Below are 17,702 nucleotides of genomic sequence, written 5' to 3'. Positions count from 1 at the left end.
CAACCTTGCCATTTGTGCACAGTGGGGCAGGAATACAAATGTCACTATTGTGGCCAACCACAGAGCAATGTGCACACATGAGGTTGCCACGGAAGGAGATCTTAGATTGACCAAAACACTGGCACTGGAAACATAGCATCAGGTTTTGAATATATGGGCGTACAGGACAATTGAGGTATCCAGCCTTAATATTCTTAAGCAGGTCAGGGAAGTTGAAGGTCAGGATCACATATTTTGTATTTATCAACTGACCTTCCTTAAGCACCTTGATCCGCCTAACAACACATACATTTTGATTGGCTAGCTTGGAAACGAACTCTTCTTTGGAAACAAACAGAAGGTCGGCTTCCAAGATTATGCCTCTACAAAAGTTTAAGGTTTTATATGCAGACACAGATATATCAATTTGCCTGAGCTTGGTTAATCGCAGGGAAGCAAGCAATAAGTGTTAATAAGCAAGGCTCCAAAACGAAGATGCTTTATGTTTCTAGGCTCACTGATGGAAGAATGAATACATTTGTAAATTACAAATGGAGATAACTTTTGCATTTCTCCAGAAGGACTTAAAACTATAACGAAATGTGGACAGATATTTGATTTATCAGCATTTGCATCAGTATGCATCTTTCTGCTAGATTCTTTGGGATGTTCAGTTGGGAAGGACATGACTAGTGTCTGGCTTCTGAATTATATATTCGGAGTTGCCATATTTTTAAGAAAAATGATTCGAGTCTGACTGCGCCACCCACCACGGAAACACAGATTCCTGTGTTAGGGCTAGCCAGACCTATACGCAAATTGAAGCTCTCCCCCAGTCGACTTTCCCGAAAGCAGGTACTTCCGCAAGCTTTTCCCCAAGCCACTGACACAAGGACTAGTGACCAGTCAATTGACACCTATGAGGATGACAAGGTACCTCCCATTTAGCTGAAGCAGAAGATAAAGCAGTGTGTTGTGGACGGTACCTCATCCCTCAACTACCAGGACCCTCCTTTCCAGCGACACAGGTCTCCACGTATGGCTAATACATGGGCTGTTTTCTCGCCATATGAAAACTACAGACAAGGGCTGTTCCAGTTTCTCATGATGAGCCCCCAACCTCTGAAGAGGAAAATCACAAGGGAGAAAGAAAGAGAAAAAGTTCCAGCCAAGAGAAGAATGAAAAGAAGTTAAATCATTGTGCTCCAGGATCATGACACCCATTTCACCAAGAAGATGATCCTCTGAAGGGCTAGGGTACCTCAGGATTGTCACACCCATACTCACAAAAGTGAGCCTCGGAGGGGTTTTGTTTGAAAGGAATTTAAATGTAATTTGTTGACATTTTTAATGTAATATCTAATTTTAAAGATGGTAGGTCAATTTGGGGTTTTAAAAGCAGACGAAAGTTAATACATAATTCAACAATTCACAGTAGAATGCGTCATTGTGCCATTAGGTAAACGTCTCTTGCAAGAAGCAGCTGAAACACACACTGTCAAAAAAGTATTTAATGCCAAACATAAGTTACAGACTGATTCTTGTAAGTTCACTTCCACAATACACTTTTAACATTTTCAACGCAGACATCTTTTTCCATAATCCTTTTTTTAAAGACCACCTCTAATCAGACCCAGGATGTCCCTCCCTCAATACACCCCTGTTGATGACTCCTTTTATGATGTGGATATGTCATATATATAAGCATTTTTAGTTTTTGATACTGCCAGTACACATCAGAGTATGATCTACAAGAAAAAAATTTTAAAAGTTACCAAACAAGATTATATTATTTCATGAATACTCACACAAAATTTGAAGTCATTCTGACCCTTCATTTTGTTTCAGATGAGTTTGAAATGAGTAAGATAAGCATCCTAAACATAAAAGAAAAAAAAAAAAAAAAAAAATTAAAACCCTTTTTGCACAAATTTTATAAAGATAATGAATTCTAACTTATCAACAGATTATCAACAACACAAAATATTACAAAATAAAATACAACACAGAATAAACACTACATTGAAGAAGGAATAAATAGAAATAATTAAAAATTCCAAGAACCTGCCAAATCCTCTCCAAAACTTACTCATCCATAGTGTTTTTTTTTATATCATTATCAAATTCAGAATATTTATTCTTATTTATGATCAATATGCTCATTCTTACCTGCAAACACTAACATAATAATATATCAATATTTATAGGTGAGCAAAAACAGATTCTGAGCAAATTTTTTACAAAAAATTAGAATAAATTAGAAAATATTAAAAGAAATATACAAACTGGTATGAAAAACTCCCAATTCTACTGTGAATTTTCATTTTCCTTCTTTTAAAACAGTGATTCAACCAAAAATTTTTCATGATAAATGGAAGAGTCATAGATGATTATGACAAACTGTAACTGTGATTTTAGGACGGGCGGCTAAAACCCGCCGGGAACTGGAGAAATTCGACCAATCAGAGACAACCGTTGCGCCAGGAACTTTTGGCGTCATTTTCCGATCGCCAAACGCAATTTTTGTGCAAAACTGGTATACAAGAAAGCAGTTGTTTGTTCGTATTTCTTGGGTAGAAGTACTTCATTTGTTTTGGTTATTTTGTGTTGCCCTGATATGATTTAATATTTAATTTACTGTAGAAGCGATAAGTGAAGTATGTAAATCTCAATTTCGAAAACATATATTCCACTCAATTGGCTAACTCGATACCCAATAACTTTTCTTTACTTTTAAATAAAGGGTGAAAATAATAATTGATAAAAATTACTTACTGTGAAATTTCTGGGCTCTTTGTGTATTTGAAAATGCTTGTTGATATCTAGGTTCATATTATTTCACGTACTCTAAACATCGTGAAATTCAATAAAGAAAAATATTTTAAGAATGTGTCTTTTTTTTTTTTTTTTTATTTAAACTACTTTTAAAACTTTTAGAAATTTTTCTTTTGTATATTTTTCCGTAGGCAAAAATCACATTAACAAAAGCTCCTACTGAAATATAGAAAATGCAATGATTATTCAGAGAATCTGTATATTAAAATACTGATGTGGGATAACTCATAAAATAACCCAGGTAACCCAGTAACTCCAAAAAAAAAAAAAAATAATAATTGAAAAAATTAACATGAAACTTGGTTATGCATTATTCTCCATCAAAACAATTCTGTTTCATTTCATTGTGTTATGTAAAAATAAAGATGTAATTTTTAAAGTCTTGGAACATTAGCACAATCAAGTAATTTTTATTCATGATGAATCTGTGGGGTATTTTACACTTTATATTACACTGTATGTGTTACTATGTACATTATTTTCTTTCATTGCCAAGACTTTTCTGAATAATATGCAGTAATTTATCACCTTCGTTAGTCTCCAGGGTTTGTAATTATATTTTAGGAAATCACACAGTCTTTAAGCTGCAATTTTAATTCCACTTGCTTATGATTCCAGATGTCATGTATTAATCCCTAGCAGAAATTCTGTATACGTTTTCTTGAAATCCAAAGCCTTTTCTTTTTCTGTACAAATAAAATATTCCAACAACAGCTATCACCATTGGATGCCTCTAATTTTTATTTTGTAAAGAGCAAGAAATTGTATATTGTAGTCTACACATCTGCTGCCTATGTTCCTATAATTTGCTATCATTTCTGATTGTGGAATTGTGGTGAATTTTCACAATTCTGTATTATGCATATTAGAGCACGCATAAAAATATTTCAATTGGTAAGCGATTGTATAAGTGTTTTCTTTCTTTTTTTAAAAAAGTTCTGTATCAATGGTAGTAATTTATTTAATTCATTATTGTGTTCAAACTATTAGTGCTTCTTAGTCTTATCCACTCGACTGCTGATGAATACTAATTATGGAAGATAGTAATAATTTTTCTCAGTGTGAAAATTTTGTGACCATTTTATAGAAAGTTTCTTACTACTGCTCCAGAATCTTCGGATGAAGTTATCATTACATGATATATCATAATTTATTCTTTATATTGAAACTGATTGGGGAACTTTTTTTTTTCATCTGGAATAATTGTTCTTAGTAGCAGAATAACTGCACACAAAGGACTCTGTTTATAATTGTTATTCTCCAAGCAGATTTAATAAATTAACATCATTCAGTTTATTATACCAGTGTTGTATAAGAGTCAAAAACGGCTTTAAGACAAATGGGTGATATCTGAGTATAAGTGTGCATTTAGTTACAATCATTAGTATTAATCATTTATTGTTTTACAATGGTTTACATTAATGTTATATTTTCCTAATATCTAACATGGTAAATAACAATTCTATTTTGCTTGGTTTAAGGTTGGTTCCTAGGGACCAATGCTATATTTAATATGTTAAGAAATGACTGATTAAGTGTTAAATTGATAAAAACAATTTACTTATACATAGAAAACAAACACTTGAAATTTTGAACTTCAAGTTATATTTTGTGATTATCCATATGATCCATGCGCAAAAAATATTTTAAAATATAGTATTAAAAAAGAAAATTTACAGAGTTTAAAAATTTATTAAAAAATATTCATATTATGCTACATAATCTGATATTTTGAGCAATATATATTAAATTGTAATTTATCAATCTAGATAAAATTTTGATTAAAATATCTAGTGGTGAGCTATTAAAATATTAACAAAGAACACACACTTTATTTTATAAAATTCAAAATACCGAATTATGTTTAATTTTTAAATGTTTTAAACGGAAAACAAATAGTAACTGTGCATGAAAAAAAAATTAAATAAGAAATATCATGGAAATTACATAAAATAGCAAATAAATTTCATGATGTGCACAATTTGTGCCAGAAGTTGCCCCTCACTTTTCTTCTCACATCAGTTGATCATTTGTAAGGTTTTAAGTACCAGCAGAGATTTTTCAAAAATTTTCTATTTTGCTAAAGGTTTCCCCATTTCCCCATTAGCATTGTCTTTAAATCTAAAACTTCATGTGAGTCAAAGAAGGTCTTATTGTGGAAACACTTTTCGTTAAGCTTAAAGCCTGCTTAGCTTCACCTCTATTAATACTAATAGTCTTTATAATAACTATACCTTCCTTTACACTATTAGGAATTCCATTATGCAGTTTTCATGTTAAAACCATCTCGATGGAAATCCTAAAATAATTTATTTATATTTCATGTTTTAATGTAAAATTTAACATTGTCCAAATATATAGTTAAAGTACGGTAACAACATGCAAGACTTTTTTCCCTGGAATAAGTAATAAGCAAACAAAAAGAACAAAGGACAAATTGAGCAAAGGACGCGTGCAAACTTCGTACATCTCATCACTAAAGATATCATAATGGACTTTTTGTACCCCATTTAATGTTGAAAACACCTAATATTACTGATACTAAGAATAGGCTAAATAGATTTCACTTGTACATATATCAAAGCTATATTTGCAGACATCTTTAGAAATTTCAAGACACTTTCAACTCAGACTAATTGCCAAGCAGGCTCATTTCCATTGTAGAACTGATGGTAATGAAAAAGCTGATTTCCTCACACAGAAAAAACAAATTTACTGAGTGCATTAGATTTCACTTTCTAAAGCTTTTGACGAATTTAATTTGTAAATTTTCCATGCAGAGTCATTTCGAGCATGTAATCGAAGAACTTGGAATGCTGTTCGAACAAATCCACCTGTGGTCCCAGGTTCTCAAAAATATAAAGTTGTCACAAAATTTGTCAGGTCATGAATTTCAAGATTAAAATAAATCAAGAAGGCTTAGAATGATGCAGAATTTGTATAATTCTTATTAATTTTGAGTGTTATCTGATATCTGTTCTTCAAAAGGCCAGGAATAAAAACCTTTTTTCATTTTTATTGAAGAAGAGGGACTTACGTCAGTTATTTCTTAAAACTGACACAAGATTTTATGTTAAGCTGCTATTTTTGCCTTACTTTAATTTTATATGTTTTTGTCAGTTAAGTATGACTTTTATCTGCTCTTGAATGTCAGAAACATTAATTTTTCTAAACCATGGGTTGTATCAAAATAAAGTACTTTGGAAGTAGATTTAAGCAAAATAAGTATGTTTCAGAGAAGACTCATAAGTATTACAGAAATATAAATTCTAATTGTATTGGAAGCCTATAACTTTAAAATACATAATTACAAATGTTTTATATGTACATATTTGGTTATATGGTACCTGTCCCCATACTGCTTGATAAGAGTACTCTAGGTGATGTATTTTGTGTAATATCTACATGACACATATATTTCACTGGCATGTTGGTTTCCGCAGCCACAGTAATCTTGTTTGCAGATCAGACTTAATATTGGGTACAAATACTTTGTTTTTCATTTACCATTTTATACAGATTGTCAGACCAGATAAGCTAAGCAAAAGGTGTCCAAATATATAGTTAGGATATAAACCTAACTATCAGTGTTCAGCAGTCTTACCATTCATGGGCTCTTTTTCAGATGATTATCAACTGCATTATATTACATTATAAAGATCTTCCCATTTTACACTCCTCATGTTATGCTAATGACAATTTTTCTTAAAATCTATTTGTTACATGCATTAATCCTTCACACATCCTTCTTTTGAAATTGGGAAAGAATTCCAGATTTTATTAGATAAACAAAACAATTTAATAAAATTTCATATTAACCTTTTCAAAAATACAGTACATTTGAGATTTTTACTATCAATTTATTCAACATGCTACATTTCTTAAAAATCAAATATCACACAAAAACGTAATGCATTTTAGAAAAAGTTCAATCAAATTATTTATTATTATTTAGGAATCTTCTAATACATATATATATATGTTCTGCATGTGGCTTTGTTGGCTAAATTTGAGTACCTAATAAATACTTATATATATATTAAGAAAGAAAAAAGCAACACATCTTCTGCACAGGCCAAATTAATAAGCCTTTTTCATGTGCATTTTTTTCTTGATGATCAAAAAATAAATTCTTTCTGTAATTTTCAGTGCCACAAAATAAAGTGAAATGTACAAAACTTTTGCGATACAACACCGTACACCTTTTTTTGCGGGAACAGGCTAGAAATTTTATTACACATTTCACGTGATAATCCACCGAATTTTCCGTATTCACTACATTGTCTTTTATAGCAATAAAAGTTAGAAAACTATTATAAATTGATGCGAAAAAGACGTAATCAAAAGATACGAAAAGAGGAATATGAGCGGAAAATAAATCCAAAACAAACCCTTCAATTGCTGGCATAAAAATTGGTCGCCAAAAACAGTCTCTGGCGGTAGCTTATTCTGATTGGTTGAATTTCTTCAGTTCCCGGCGGGTTTTAGCCGCCCGTGATTTTAGGCTATTATTGGCAAGATGTCAATGATTTTAATCAGCAAATTAAAAAGAAGTGAGCAATTACAGTAAGACATTAATCCATTTTTTATATGATGGGAAATATATGTTAAAATCAAAGCTTAAAATAATCTAGAATGCAAGCAAAGAACTTTTAGTTACTGAATTAAAAAAAAAGGATAAAAGAGGAGAAAAATTAAAGAAATAAAACAGTTAAAAATATTTTAACTAAGCCCTGTTAGTAGACTGCATGAAAGTAAATTTACGCCTCAAGCAGGAGTAAGAGAGCAGTAATTCAAAACATATGATGCATGATCGCAAAAAGACCATTTTTCAAAAATTTAAAATACATCACTTTATTCTGCAAACACATCATTTCATAGCTCTCATTAAATAAAATTAACAGAGATGCTGCATCTTAGATATAAATCCCTATCTAAAAGTGACTTAAATGGTAAATTATAAAATGATATTATATATACATATATATAATTCATAATAAGAAAACTTTCCATACATACAAACAAATTGAGAAATGCAGTAATGCTTTAGTTAATCTAACAGTATGTATGGTTGGTTTAATATCTGTATAGGGTTATTTAGTGTAGGTATTTTACTTATAAGTTAAATGCCTATATATATATATGTATATATATCAAATGTTACTACAGTCAAAAGTCTTTAATCCGGACGTCTATAATCCGGACCTCAAAGCTACAAACTTTCTGTGAATGCGCAAAATACATTTACGCATGCATGTTTAATGTATAACGGACAGTATAAGCTAAACTAAAATTATCTAATTATCTATTTGAGTTAATGTTGCAGATTGTGTTGTTCCTTAATCTTCGAATTGGATCCAGCTTATTATTTTTTGCAGACTGTTAGAGCAATTTTATAAAAGTAAGCTTGAACTTTCGATTATGTCAAATAGAATTTCCGATTCTGGAGCTGCCAAAGGATCTACAAAGCGAAAGCATGTTTCGATGTCCATTAAACAAAAAGTGGAATTGCTGCAAAAAATGGATAAAGGCATGAAGAAAGTGACAGAGAGGTGATTTGTTTCTCTAACCATTCCAAAATCTGTTTATCAATTTCACACTGCTCTGCGGGGGGGGGGGGGGATGTCTTGGATGTTTTTATTTTATTCAACTTATAATTTCTTACTAAATGTAGTGTTTCATCTCGATGAACTCATATAATTTAAATCAATTTTTTTCCTCATTATAAATATCACGAATATATCAAATAGTTTTCTGGTTGCAATTTTCTAATTTAGACTATGCGTAATGTATGCTTTACGCATGCCCTCATTGAAAGAAACGTTTAATAAAGTAAACAAATATTAAGCTTTTTTTTTTTTTTTTTTTTTTTTAATTTTGAATCACAATTGCTCAAATTACATCACAATTGCTCTATATTTCATAAATTACGATTTCATATTTTTAATTGCATAATTTCTGCATGCCATCTTACCAGATTTAAACTGATGATCTATAATCTGGAAAAACCGATAATCCGGAATCACCGAAGTCCCGACGAGTCCGGATTAACTAAGTTTAATTACTTTAAAATCAGTCAATGTGTGATAACTAATACAGTGGATTGCAATTCATGCTCTGCACAGGCCTAAAGGTTCTGAATGCACTTTCCAGGGCTCTTCAGCTGCTCCAAGAAATAAAGGAAACCTGACTGAAATATAAGAAACTAAAAGTAGGATAAAAATCAGGAATTTTTAAGTTAGATTTTGAATGCCTTTTCTATAGAACAATCCTTGGCCATTCCTTGGAACTATACATTCACAAAGCTTCTCATTCACTCTTGATCCTTCAGAAATTCCTAGAATCCATTCAAAGCTTTTTAAAACTTAACTCCAAATAAATATAGATGACAAGCTAATTTGGAGTTACTTCACCGTGAATACTCTAGCAATATTGCTATGAAATCTAAACATTCTCCCACAAATTTTCTCCACATTCGATTTCTTGAGGTTTAGTTGTATAGTCAGTGAGTTTTCATTAACCCGCGAGCATGCGCGCTGGGTATCTCATACTTGAGGGCATATTCTATGTCCCTTATCTCAAAACCCCTTACCTGGATATGGATGAAACCTTTTGTAGCTGAATTCAAGGGCACATTCATGAAGCTGGGAAATCCGTGGAGTGATTCTTTGAATACTTTTCCAGGAATTGTACTGTTTGGATATGTGACGCCCGTGCACCTTCTCACGTCTCTCAGATTTTCACCCTAACTTTCTTAGTTAGTAAGCATGGCGCAGGATCTAAGTTATGATTAAGAAATGGAAAATGTTCAGAAATATGCTGGAAACCATTTCAACAGATGATGAAACATTTAGAGAAGAGGAGGAAGAATTAGTAGTTAAAGAACACAACAGCATTTATAATTCCTCAATAGACAGTGATACGAACACCGAATTAGATAGCGAATTAGAAAATCGATGAAATGATGAAAATTATGTTGGTAAAAATGGCTTGGTATGGAAGAAAAACAAATTCCGAACGAATGTTGGTACTAGTTCTAAAAGCATTATCTTTAAAATTCTAGGAAATACTAGTTATTCAAAAGTGGAAAATTACTCAAATCAACGGCGGCAGCAAATCATGTTCCCTTTGAAACTAAAAGAAAAAATAATTTCAGGAGATAGCAACATAGGAACACCATCTAAAAAGATGAAAAACTTTTTTTTTTGTAAATTTTGATACCCTTTAGATCATAATTGCTCTTTATTTCATAAATTACGGTTTCATATTTTTAATTTTATAATTTCTGCGTGCCATCTTACCAGATTTAAACTGATGATCTATAATTCGGAAAAAGCAATAATCCGGAATCGCCGAAGACCCGACGAGTCCGGATTAAAAGACTTTTGACTGTACTAGTCTATGAAGAATATAGGAAGCCACTATGAGCCCTTGCAGCAAATTGATTCGACGAAAAGCACTGACACGTGATAATCTCTACAGGTAATTATGCCGTAAAGTGATTAACTCAACGAAAAGCATTGACATCTTTGATCTGCATGCATAGGTAGTAGTAATTTCAGTCATCCATAACCCTGTAATGGTGACAGTTTAAAATGAAGACTGGATGTGTAAAATGTCATATTTAATGAAATTATAATCAAAAGAATCCAACATTGTTAGGAGAAAGAAAAATGCTAGTTTTTGATGCAAATGTAGTGCTTTCCTTTAACAGAAAAGTTGTTTTCATTGCAGTGCATGAAAAAAGAAGATAATGATTGCATCCTTTTCGCTAAAATCTTGTTGGAAGAAAATAACATCAAGATTCAAGAAAAAATCACTTTATTTTTCAACAGCTTAAAAGAAGATGATTAAATAATTGTGAATGGGTACTGAATACATTCAGTGTGAAAAAACAAATTCAGTGGAATAGAAGGTCTATAATCAGAATGGAACAAATAAATGAACACTGAACCTTTTTCCATAAATTTTGATTCCATTATTTCAAGAACCAAATTTAATAAATTTTGATTCTTAAGGTCATAAATGCTGCATTATTTTTTGCTTTTAATTTGTACATGTCATCATATTAAATTGATGACTAAAGTCTGGAAATTTCTGAAATTCAGAACCACCGAAATTCCAACAATTTTGAATCTTGGACTTTGCACTAGATATGCATTTTTTTTTTTCAATTTCTGAAATACCATTAATAAAATTCTTATCATTAACTTGTAAGACATAAAAGATACCCTTCTAGAGAAGTTGATTCTGAAAAGGGCTCCATGAGCCAAAAGGTTTAGGAACAGCTGATTTAACAAGTCAACACAGAAAAATTAAAAATATTAGATTAAATTTAAAAGTTTCTGTTTTAATTTTTAAAAAAATCTGACTTTTTTATTAAAACAAAAAAACCATTATTACTTTACAATTTGTCTATCAGTAATCTTATCACCAAATAAATCACTATCAAGATTACCAAATCAAGGTTACTACATAGAGGTTAATCTGATAGAATTTTGCAATATTCTCTGCCCTCACTGGCTTGACCTTATTTTAAAGCTCAATTTGCAAAGCCACATTCTGCATACTCTATTACTACTTAATTTTGCCAAAAGAAAATCTAAATTCTGGACTAATACTAGATTCACTTCATCAGTTTTATCCAGGACCTAAAGCACGTTATCAAGGAAGAAGTGTAAATACAAGACTTATGGCATAAAGGTCATCTGAAAGCTCTTACTCAAGCAGCACACACTAACACAGAAGAAATATGTTATACTTATTCTTTTAATTCATGCCCAGATCAAATGCTTTCAGAGTCAGTTGTAAAAGAACATTGTACAAAGTAGTGAAAGCATGCAAAAGTTTGGTGTATATAAATTTATTACCTCTAGTTTAAGAGTAATGTTTATAGAGTAAATATTTATAAACATTTACAGAGCCTTTGTAAACTTTTTAAATATTTTTAAACTCCAATACTGTGCTAATTAATATAGTTCCATACAAATTTGAATGATTCTTCTTTTCCAGGCACTTAGGACAGAATGGGATGCATGCAAATGCACAGGATGCATATTCCTGTAAATTTACATTGATGTCATGTTTTATGAAATTGAATTGAAATAACCATGTCAAGCAGAAAAGTTATTCTCACAAACGTTTAATTATTCACTTATCTTGTAAGTAACATCAAAATTTACTCGTACATTTTAAAATCATTTAACAGAAATACACATTTTACCAGATACGTGTAAACTGTAATTATGTGATTTTTTTTTTTTATTGTAAGCAACATGGTTCCATTCATCTGAACAAGTAATTTAAATATAATTAAAATTAAATCATGGGATTATATGTAAATCATATATACCGTGTTTGCTTGCATAACAGTCCCACTTTGTTTTCCATTTTTTCATTGTGAAAGATTAGGTGCGCTATGTAGGAAAATCTACTGCACAAATATTGTGCACTTTTGAGGATTTCTTCTGCTTCAAAACAGGGGTGCAAATATTATGTGAGGGTCACAGTAGGGTACGAACTGCGCCAAATTTGATTGAAGATCCCCGTCCCCCTCTTATCTAATCCATGAACTGCATGACGTTTCCTGTCCCTTATCTCGTTACCAAGAAGATTGGGTGCTACAAAATGTCATTTATCGCCATTAATGGGACATTCTATTGAGACTGCATGTCTTTATTTTCGTTTATCAGTATTGTAAAAATTGTGCATGCAAAACAAATACAGTCAAAAGTCGTTAATCCGGACTCGTTGGGACTTCGGCGATTCCGGATTATCGATTTTTCCGGATTATAGATCATCAGTTTAAATCTCGTAAGATGGCAAGCAGAAATTCTAAAATTAAAAATATTAAACCGTAATTTATGAAATAAAGAACAATTATGATCTAAAGGGCATCAAAATTTACAGAAAAAAAAAAAAAAGAAAAAAAGCTTAATATTTATTTGTTTACTTTATTAAACATTTCTTTCAATGTAAGTTGTTTCGCTTTATGTGATGATACTTTCTCTTTAATTCTATAAACAGACATAATTTCTTGTTCATTTTACAAAGTTCCGCTGTTCAAGTCCCGTAATTGCTGTGCCGAGAATACTGACTAACTTGTCAATCCAAATTTTTTCGTTTTCCCTAACCTCTCTGTCACCTTCTTCATGTCTTTATCCATTTTTTGCAGCAATTCCACTTTTTGTTTGATGGACATCGAACATACTTTCGTTTTGTAGATCCTTTGGGAGCTCCAGCATTGGAAATTCTATTTGACATCATCGAAAGTTCAAGTTTACTTTTATAAAATTGCTCTTACAGTCTGCAAAAAATAATAAGCCGGACCCAATTCGAAGATTAAGGAACAACGCAATCATCAACTTTAACTGAAACAGATAATTCGATAATTTTAGTTTATACCGTCCGTTGTACACAAAACGCGCACGCGAAAACGTATTCTGCTCTTGCGCACACGCCTATGAGCAGTCGTAAAGGTCTTACGCGCACACGTAAACGCCCATGTGCATGTGTCAATGCGGTGCATGCGCAGAAAGTTTTTAGCTTTGAGGTCTGGATTATGGGTGTCCGAATTAACGACTTTTGACTGTATTACTTTAACCCTCTGGCTGATCATCCCGCGATTTCCACGAGCAACTCAAATGTAGCAAAATTTGCTCATCCCGCGGGCACGTGTTTTTCTTTCTTTATTGAGGAGCGCATCCCATATTTTCCCTGTTTAACCACTAAAATAAATTATATACAATATTAGCCGTTTAGTTTACGTTTTGGCCGACAGATATCGTTAGTTGTCCACTAAATTGTGGCATTAGTGCTCAAACTTCACTTTTTGCCGCTTTATTCTTACAGAAATGGCTGCTAGAAAACGTTCAGAGATTAACTTGATTATTTAATTAAATTATTGAATTGTTAGTTAGATTTATTGATTATATTAATAATTAGATTGATTATTAATTATATTTATTGGATTTGGTGCAAAGACTGTGAAGTTAGATTTTGCCTTGAAACCTATTTTGAACTCTATCATACTAAACTGCATTTCTAAGGTTGAACTCTATCATACTAAACTGCATTTCTAAGGTATTTTCCCCTCAGCATTTTATATTTTCTTATATTTTATACATTTTACTTTTTTATATTATGCAATAAATAGAAATTAACTGTAATTCGACTGAAATTTATTTAAAAAAAGATTTTTTTGGTGATAACATCTGAAATTGGTTTTTCTGGCAACTTAGTTTCTGATAATAAAAATCTATATAAAAAATATTCTCTAGAAAGAAAAAGGGCATTTTTCAATTCTCCAATATATATAGATTTAAAATATGGAAAAAAAAAAAAAAAAATTTGGGAAGCAATTTTGGTCCACAAATTGAGCAGTCAGAGGGTTAAAATCTGGCGTGTGCTAAAGTAAAAATTAATTTCTTTTACACACATTTTTAAGTTTTATGATGCTTAAAGGAATGATGAGCCAGATCTCTTTTATTCTCTGTAAGAATTAAAAACTTTCCAAGTTGTAGATTTTAGTCGCTGATATATATATATATATATATCAGTTTTGAAGAGTAAAATTGATAGATTAATGACATACACAAAACTGATACATAATCAACCTATCAAATATCGGATTTGTAGCTCACCTTAAATAAGTTCCTTGTCTATATAAATATTAACAAATCTTCTTAGATAGCAGAATGGTTTTAACTTTCAAATTTACCATTTTAGGTATACAGTTCTAATTTAATTTAAAAAATTCTTTTTATTAAATCTAAAAATTGGACTTTTAAAGTCGTTCTAAATTCACACTAATATCATTGCAATATATTCCCGTATTAAGCTTTCCGTTTTTAGTCATTGAAGTTATTTTACGGTTATTTAACTTTCTTACAAATTCCATATTTTAATACTAGAAACGTTTAAATATTTATTCTGTTTTCCACCTGATGTACTTTGGCATACGTACTTTGGCATATTTCGAATATGCATTTAATTAATAAATGAATAATTATGAGCACCAGCAGAATTTTCATAATTAACAAAACAAAAAAAAAAAAAAAAAAAAATTTCAAACTCCCTTATATTCATATCCTGGGATTTTCAGTTCCCTTTTAATCCATTCCTTTTTCACATATTGTTGCACTGTACTCAAGTTTTCATGTATGTAGAATTTATATACTTTGTATTGTATTTATGACAATTTAGTATATTTAAATGATAATTTTTACAAATTCTTGCATCACAACTCTAGTTAACAGAAGATGTTTCTAACACCTTGGCAAAGCTTAAACTTCAGCATGTAGCTTATTTTCTAATCTAGTTTCAGGCTGAATTTATTGTAAATTACTTGAAATTATTTGTTAACAAAGATGGTCGCTAAATCACGCTTATAATATTTCTAACTGTTGTAATTTATAATGTAATGAGTTCATGTGATTTATAATTCATTTATAATTTTTTCAGCAGTATTGAAATTAATAGCAGATACTGATAATGTTATACATTTAGATTACAATGATTTAGATTGCCATTGCCTTCTTCACTCATGCTTTTATGCTACATTCCTAATATTTCATAATGGCATACAGGTAAGTTTAACTCATTCACCAAACATGTAAATCTCTAATTCAGCCCACTTTTGTTCTTACGTGTGCTGTATCATCTATTTTCTTTAATATATTGTTCAGTCTAATTTCAAAAGATTTTGTGGAAAAGTCACTAAACATTGGTAGTTCGACCCGAGTTTCTAGTCCCAGTGATCTCCCAGCTCTTTCTTTTTTTGTACTTATTTACTGCATAAAAAAGTAGCGTAAAAATTTCAGTTCATGAAGTAAAAATACTTTCTTAATTTATTCTTTAAAAGTATTGCAAAAATTTTTACCTTTACCTTAGCATATCTTTTTACAAATCCCTCTAATAAGAAAAAATTAGGAAAGAAATTAACTCAGTTTCGGTGATTGATACCTCGGTGCAAATTATATGTAACGTTTTTTCAAAAGCATAGAGTTTATATGGATATCAATAAATTAAGGATTATTTCTCCATCTAATTTTCTTAACATGTTTATTCCAGAATTTTCTTTTCACACTGTAGCGCTTAACTTTATGAGCTTTCTATAATCATTCAATTTCTCTAGCCATGGCAACTTTGCATACCTTCCGACAAGTAGTTATATTTTTAACCACTGTATTTTAATTCCTGTTAACTATCAGTATATTATTCACTTGTTTCACAAGTGCAACTTTTATTTTATATGCAAATACACGTAAAATAGCATTAAAACTTCAGTTATGCGGAGCTCCTGATCGATTGCTTGTTTTAGATTGAATGAAATTAAGCTGAATGTTACTGTTAATTAGCTGTTATTAATTTAATTATAGATTTCTAATTAATTATATGTTCAGATATTTCCACATATATTACTCAAACGTTTGCATCCCAATTTTTAATTTTTGGTTAAAAAAATAAATTTTTATTTATTGAGAGGCCTGATTGATTATATTAATTTGCAGTGTTGTTTATCTAATTCCTTTCTTCTAGATAAATTTTAGAAAAAACTACTTAGCATAGTAATTCAAATTTATTTACAATTTATACGTCAGTATTCCAAATGCACAGTAATGTTGTTATAATAGATTTCATGCTAAGCTTTTTTTTAATTTAACTAAATTTAATTTCTGCAAACATTTAGATGATTACTTTAATTAACAAAAAATATTTTTAGCACACTTTAACACACTTTGCTATGGAACAATTTTTTGTGTGCTAGTGAACTCTATTAAATTTTCCAGTCTAGTTCAGACATCTTGACTATTATTGATGTAATTTATTAAAAATATAATTTGTATGCTTTATAATTATTTAATTTATCATATTATTATAATAAATGAAAGATGTTTATAATGCTAATATGTATGTTTACCAATACCTTTCATTTTCTTTGTTAGCTCTAGCATTTATTACTGTTATTCAAGTAATTAGCCTGCTTGTTAGATATTTTTTATTTATTCTTGTGATATGTAATTCTATTTATTTATTTTTATTTTCCTCTTGGCTACAATTGGCTTTGAAAAGTTAAATTGTAACCCTGTAGGCAACAGGGGAAAGAAATTTTGATTGGCGCAGTTGGACTATAGCTGGACCCAGGGGGGGGGATTTTCATTAGCGCAGTTGGAGTACACCCAGGGCCACTATTACACGAGTATATTTATGTCTGTGTGTGTGCGTGTGTACAAAAAGTAAAAAAAGAGTAACCATTTAGGTGAGTTTTAGCATTGCACAGTCACGCTATAACAATCAAAACGGTTTTCATGCCTCAAAAACAAATATTATTCAAGAAAACTATTCGGACAAATGCTTCAATTGTTATTCTAAGAATTCATCAGACAAATCATTTGTAGTATAAACATTTTACAAACCATCTATAATGTTTAAACTGATTCCGGTTTCTTTATTTAATTCAATATAATAATAAGAAAATACTAAAGTTTCAACTTACATCAAGATAAACTGACATCTCATGGAAGAATAATTGTTAAGGGACCAAAATAGGTCGTCAACACGTTCATCAATAGTTGGGATTCAAATCCAACGCTAAATTAACGCAACCCAAATCACTGATAAACACGACAGAGTACTCAACTCAAAACACAGGGAATTCGTTGTTGACAGGTTATCTTCACGAGAAAAAAGGAGGGAAAAATGGGAGGAGTTACGAGATTCTCTGGGTTGCATGAAGATCTACTAATAACTTTCTCGCCAAGTAATTTGGCGTCATCGGCTCATTCTCATTTCTGGAACTGTGGTTGAAGAGTGGTCTGTTTTTGATCCGTAAGTATGCTAAAATTCTACTATAAATTTTTAATACCTTGTTTTCCAAATTTACACAT

The 17,702-nt window shown here is 30.8% G+C and overlaps 1 protein-coding gene across 1 annotated transcript in view; it reads right to left on the bottom strand.

The window, feature by feature from the left end:
- The window catches only part of LOC118204723 (protein argonaute-1-like), a 99,931-nt gene extending 82,470 nt beyond the window's left edge, over positions 1–17,461 (bottom strand). The window contains exons 1-2 of the mRNA XM_035377021.2: positions 17,312–17,461; positions 1,788–1,856 (exon numbers count right to left, since the gene is read on the bottom strand). The gene's annotated coding sequence lies outside the window, so the exon portion shown is untranslated. The remainder of the gene's footprint in view (positions 1–1,787; positions 1,857–17,311) is intronic.
- Positions 17,462–17,702: the final 241 nt, after the last annotated feature.

This window comes from Stegodyphus dumicola, chromosome 5, assembly GCF_044657685.1.
Source record: "Stegodyphus dumicola isolate Sdum_Otavi_A_Nest chromosome 5, ASM4465768v1".
Taxonomy (NCBI): domain Eukaryota; kingdom Metazoa; phylum Arthropoda; class Arachnida; order Araneae; family Eresidae; genus Stegodyphus; species Stegodyphus dumicola.
Note: the sequence above shows the minus strand (reverse complement) of the source record. Positions and strands in the feature narration are given on the sequence as shown.